Source organism: Orcinus orca, chromosome 18 (assembly GCF_937001465.1).
Source record: "Orcinus orca chromosome 18, mOrcOrc1.1, whole genome shotgun sequence".
In the NCBI taxonomy this organism is placed as follows: Eukaryota; Metazoa; Chordata; class Mammalia; order Artiodactyla; family Delphinidae; genus Orcinus; species Orcinus orca.
In genome coordinates this window covers 12,501,424-12,507,423 of record NC_064576.1, presented here as the reverse complement: position 1 = coordinate 12,507,423, position 6,000 = coordinate 12,501,424, and the positions used below count along the sequence as shown (strand labels likewise).

Sequence of the window (6,000 nt, the reverse complement as noted above, 5' to 3'; positions counted from 1 at the left end):
GAAAATACAGGCAATACAAGATGAATTTAATTTACAACAAGAAATCCAATATGTAGACTCAAACTCAGAGAGTCATGGCACTACATCAAGAGATCAGGGAAAGAATCCACACTTACATGTTTCAAGTTAAGTTAAAATTAATGGAAATTTCTACTTTTGGCTAACGTGGATGAACAAGAATTTCAAGAATTTCCTATCTGAAAACAGAACAAAATACATGGAACAAAGGCTTTCAAAACACTGGACATTAGGAAATGAAAGGAAACACTCTCTAAGAGACAGGAAATAAATTGGGTGTCCCCTTGCATTGCCCCAGCTAACTGTTTTGAGAGAGATTCCAAGCCAGAGCATAAGAGGGGAACCCAGGTAGAGCCCATTGAGCCCCCTGGATTGAGGAAATGGAGCTAAAAGTTCAGGGAGTCCAGATTGACTAGAGTTTGCAGGTCAAGTTTGGAGAGGAGAAAACTACACACAGCAAACTCTAAGGATCTTCAGAGGAGCCCCACAAGCATTCAGCCGAGTGCAGATCCGTGCACACGTGTAAGGAAAAAACCTGCCAAAGGCTGGGGGAAAGTCACTGCAAAGTGTAGAGTGTCTGTTTCTACCAGTCAGCCTGGAAAGTGTTCTCATTCATGGAGCATTGAGGAGAGTTTGTCTCAGTAGTATGTAATGATTAGCTTTACCCTCACTACTGTTCCGATCAGGCCTAATGAATCTTAAAAAGCAAAACCCCAGGGCTTCCCTGGTGGCGCAGTGGTTGAGCGTCCGCCTGCTGATGCAGGGGATACGGGTTCGTGCCCCAGTCCGGGAGGATCCCACATGCCGTGGAGCGGCTGGGCCCGTGAGCCATGGCCGCTGAGCCTGCGCAGCCGGAGACTGTGCTCCACAACAGGAGAGGCCACAGCAGTGAGAAGCCTGCGTACCGCAAAAAAAGAAAAGCAAAACCCCAAAAGATGAAACAGTTTTCCAAATTGCTTAAGAATTACATTCCAAGAATGGAAGCTCAAAAATATTTATAAGAATATAACATGCAAAAGGGGGATTGAGAAAGGGAGATTTATGTTTGCTCAGAGGAAGATGGAAGGGTCCATGAAGGAAATTTCCGGTGATTTCCAAGGGGGAGGGTGTTGAGGGTCAGTGCCTAGCTCTGTCTGGACAAACCTAAGTGCATGCAATACAGAGGCAGGAGACAGGGCTGGAAAGGAAAGTCGATGCCATCACGGAAAACCTCGAATACCATGCGGAAGGCAGAACAGAGCCAGGGAAGCATCCTGGTCAAACCACAGCATGATTACCTCCCCTCCGGATGGAGGACAGTTCAGAGAAGAGGACCTCTTGACTCCAGGGAGAAAAGTTAGGAGTCAACTGCAATAGTCCAGGAAAAATTGGTAGTAATGGCCTGGACCAGAGTGAACACATAAGGAACAGAAAGGAAGAGACCCAGATGGGCACTGTCTGATCATCACCGTCACCACCCCCAGTATCCCACACCACAACCACAAACACTGAAATTTCTGCGAGTCACTTTCTCTCCCCACTGTTGGCTTTCAAACCCCAGCAAAGCTGTGCTCTTTATGATTCATGTATTTCCACGCCAATCCTTCAGCTACTGCTGTCTGGCCTCCTTATCCAAAGGGCAAGATCTTCACGCTCCCTAGGCTCCTGCAGGGATCTGACACCCACTGCTTCTCAGTGAACGCTTTTAAGTGACATTGAACTATCTGCTCCAGTGCATCAGTAAAGCGTTTCTATTTGACCTATGGAGACGTCACATTCCAGGTCAGCAGAATTCTCTTCTGTGCTGTTAATGCATGACTAACTACCTTGATCACGAAAATAAGCTCCCAGTCAGTGGTATTTTGCAGGTACAGGTGCAGAGATCTCAGCAACGGCAGAGTGCACTCGGGCACCATGGCAACCAGTGCGTCAGCCCGGGTACCCTCTGCAGTGTGGGAATAGTCAGCTCTCCATTCATTTTAGCTGACAACAAAAATGAGAGGCGTTCTGTCCTGCCTTGTCCTCTCAGAAAATGTTTGGCAGGTCCCAGGGTAGCAAGGATGCTGGTCTTTATGCCTGAGGGAAATTAGGATAGAGGTTGCAGCCCAAATCCACTCAAATGCTTTTGGTCCCTCTGCAGAGGCTGACTTCTAGGCAGGGGCTGGCTGGGCGTGTGTGCTGTTGTTGTTTCACATACGTTGCTTTAAACTTGATTAAAATCACAAATCACTTGCCAGGGACCTTGCCCCAGCTCTGCAGCCCCACAATTTTGGGGGCTTATGACATAATGTGCATCCTGTTTTTACTATTGTAAGTCTTGTGTAAGCGATGTCTCAAGTACCAAATTGTATTTGTTTCAGGGGTGTTCTGTAAGAGACGGAAACTCAGCTAAAAGTATCTTAAGCAAAACTGGGCATGTAAAGGCATGTATAACTGGGCAGTCTAAGGTAGAGTTGACTGCAGGGATTCAAATAATATGGTTCTGTTCTCTCTCTTCTCTGTTTTTTTTTTTTTAATTTATTTTATTTATTTATTTTTGGCTACGTTGGGTTTTTGTTGCTGCGCTCGGGCTTTCTCTAGTTGCGGCGAGCGGGGGCTACTCTTCATGGCGGTGCGCGGGCTTCTCATTGAGGTGGCTTCTCTTGTTGCAGAGCACGGGCTCTAGGCACACAGGCTTCAGTAGTTGTGGCTCGCGGGCTCTAGAGCGCAGGCTCAGTAGTTGTGGCACATGGGCTTAGTTGCTCCGCGGCATGTGGGATCTTCCCGGACCAGGGCTCGAGCCCGTGTCCCCTGTATTGGCAGGCGGATTCTTAATCACTGCGCCACCAGGGAAGCCCTCTCTGTCTGTTTCTCTCTCTCTCTCTCTCTCTCTCTCTCTCTCCCTCCCTCTCTCTCTCTCTCTCTCTCTCTCTCTCTCTCTCTCTCTCTCTCCCTCTCTCTCTCTCTCTCTCTCTCTCTCTTTCTCCTTCTCTCTCTCCAATACTTGGCCTAAGTCCCTCCTATTCTTTATGATGTGTACAAGTGCAGGGCCTGGCCAGAGACAGTTCTAGGCTTAGAGTCCGAGATTAGCAATGCCATAGCAAAGGGAGAGCATCTGTCTGCCAGCGTGTGTCATAGAAAATCTCAGGGAAGGGCTCTGATGGGCTGTCCTGGGTCACATGTCCACATCCAGTGGGAACTATGAGTGACCAAGCAAGTCAGGTGCCTATCACTCTGAGCAGAGGGATGGGTTCTGGGATTACCAGACATAGAAAGACAAGAAGGAGAACTGTTACAAGAAAGGAGGAAAAGATGGTGGTCATACCAAAATAGACCAAACTAAAAAGGTAGGGAAAAAAATATCTCAACTGGCTAGCACTTCGGGCTTCACCAAATTTCCCATGTTCAAGTACAATAGCTATAACAGTGAAGGGTTGCCCAAGTCCGGAGGGCACCATTAACCCTGCATCCTGTGGAAGCCCTGCCGGGGAGGCCTTTCACAAGAGTACTATGGGAATTCAGCCCTGGAGTTGTGCAACCTCAGACTCTGTCTGGTCACTCCTTGAGGAAGGACAAGGGAAGTGCTGAGTGTCAGGGGCTGAAATCAGACAAACAGAGACCAATGCCTCAGCAGAACTGGAGATCTGAAAAAAGCCAAAGGTCTGGGAGATGGGAAGTCATCAGGGCTTGCAGAGGTCATACAGGCAGGAAAGTAATAACAGCAACAGAAGCATGAAAGGCAGCCTGGCTGGAGTAGAAGCTGTTTGCTCTCCAGCCCCCTCTCCATTTCTCGATGGGCACGAGCATCTCTGAGTGCACAGGAGGTAACTCCAGCTAGAGGAGCCATGCCTACGGAGGGCTTGAGTCAGGAGAGGAGGAGGAGTAGGTCCTCTTGCCCTTGCCAACAAGGCTGCCCAGCAAGAACACCGCCTGGCCTCCTGCTACCTGAGATGCTGGGCAGAGCACCTCAGTGGTGAGTGCAGCATGTTCCCCAGTGGTCGACAGGCTATTCAGCTGCAATACAATACCTTGGCCCTACCAGTGATTGATGCTGCCAGTGTCCACTCTGATTGGTTAGTTCCTGTCCCATCTGGTCATCAGCTATGTTTCACTACCTCTCTGGATGTGGGTGTCCTGTCTGTGGATCGTGGGTCCACGTCAGAGTCACGCTCTCCCCGCCTCTTACTTCTGTGGACCCTGCACTCTGCGCTCCATCTCCCAGATCCAATGACATCTCTGACAAAGGAATCCTGGTGCTCACAGCTTTCAAAGGAATGAACTCTGAGCCCTTCTAAAAGAGACATGCCCTACATTATAACATATCAGACTCTTCGGTGACCCCGAGAGGAGGTGTAGTTACTAACGGGGAAAGGCTTCTGCCTCAGACTGGGGCTTGTCTGTTAAAAGTCACCGTCTGTTGGCTTCCCCTCACCACCGAACAGACAGACCTTTCTCTTCAGCCCTGGCCCTTAAGGGGAAGTGGAAGTGACACCAGACCGTGGGAGGGAAGAAGTGTCCAGAAAGGGAAGGCTTGGGGAAGGATTCTGTGCACGGAGCTTAGGTAGGAAAACTAAACCGCGAGCTGACACCTCTAGCTGCACCAGCCAGTCCCACCTGGGCGTAAACCTCGGATGAAATTGGGATCAAAAACTTGTCCGGGCTCTATTCCGTCTCCCGGTTTCTAAGCATCTGAAGGGCTTATGTGTTTAACTAGTCTTTGGTTTCTTAATTCATTCAGAAACCTCCAATGTTCTTTTACTGACCTGGGACGGCGTGGGTGTGGGTTGCATGAGCGTCTGTTGGGAGTAGAGTGGTCGGATGAGCGGCCCACCTCCCAGGAACCCCCAGAGGCCATTCGCCGAGTCTCTTCTGGTTTGATGTGCTTGACAAGTGAGTTTGGTGCCTCTGAACATCACTACCTTGAGGCACGCCTTTCCCCACACATCCTGGTTGTTCCAAAGCTTGGAGAAGCCCCAACTGGCACGTACATTAGGCTCATTCTACGAGTGCAAAGGCGAATCTCCCGACTGGGGCTTGGAAGAGATACTGTTTCTTGCCCTCCTCTACCCTTCTCCAGCCTCCACGTCCTATGCAAGCTGAAGCTCCAGTGTGTGTAGCCTGATCCAGAGAAGGGCCTCTGCCTTCCCTGTGTCCACGTTCTCAGCCTCCCACCTGGGAAGGTTGGCTGAGTATATTGTAGTAAAGAGAGCTCAGTGGCTAAATCACAGGCTCGGACTGAAATGGCCTGTGTTTGAATAACGGCTCTGCCACTTACCAGCTGTGTGAATTCAGGCAAATTTCCTAATTTCTCTGTGACCCAGTTTCCATATCTATAAAACTGGGGAGATAATAATGTCTATTTCTTGGGGATCTTGTGAGTATTAAATGAATTAATGCACACAAAAAGAGTGGTTTTAGTCTATTTATATTATGTATACTTTACCACATTATAAATAAATAAATATTTTTAAAAAGTGGTATTACATTTCATCAAATGCTTTTTCTGCATCTACCTAGATGACGATTTTTTTTTCTATTCTATTCTGAAATATATAGTGACATGCGTTGATTGATTTGGAATATTAAACCAGCTTTGTGTTCTTGAATAAAGCCAATCAGTTCATGGGACAATATCTTTTTGTTGTTGTTGTTGGGTTTAGTTTGCCAATTTTTTTTTCCAGACTTTTACATCTATGTTCATGAGAAACTTTGTCCTATGATTTCCAGTCTTGTCAAGTCCTTGTTATGTCTTTGTATTAAGGTTATGCTGGCCTCATAAAATGAGCTGTCAAGGGGTTCTTCTTTTTTTCTTTTTGTAAGATTTTTGTATAATATTGGTGCTATTTCTTCCTTAAATTTTTTTTTTTTTTTGCGGTACGCATGCCTCTCACTGCTGTGGCCTCTCCCGCCATGGAGCACAGGCTCCGGACGTGCAGGCTCAGCGGCCATGGCTCACGGGCCTAGCCGCTCCACGGCATGTGGGATCCTCCCGGACTGGGGCACAAACCCGTGTCCCCTGCATCG

General features: G+C 48.1%; 1 pseudogene; it reads left to right on the top strand.

The window, feature by feature from the left end:
* The first annotated feature begins 1,911 nt into the window (after window positions 1–1,911).
* LOC117202799 (60S ribosomal protein L7a-like) overlaps window positions 1,912–6,000 on the top strand; it is a 182,546-nt pseudogene continuing 178,457 nt past the window's right edge.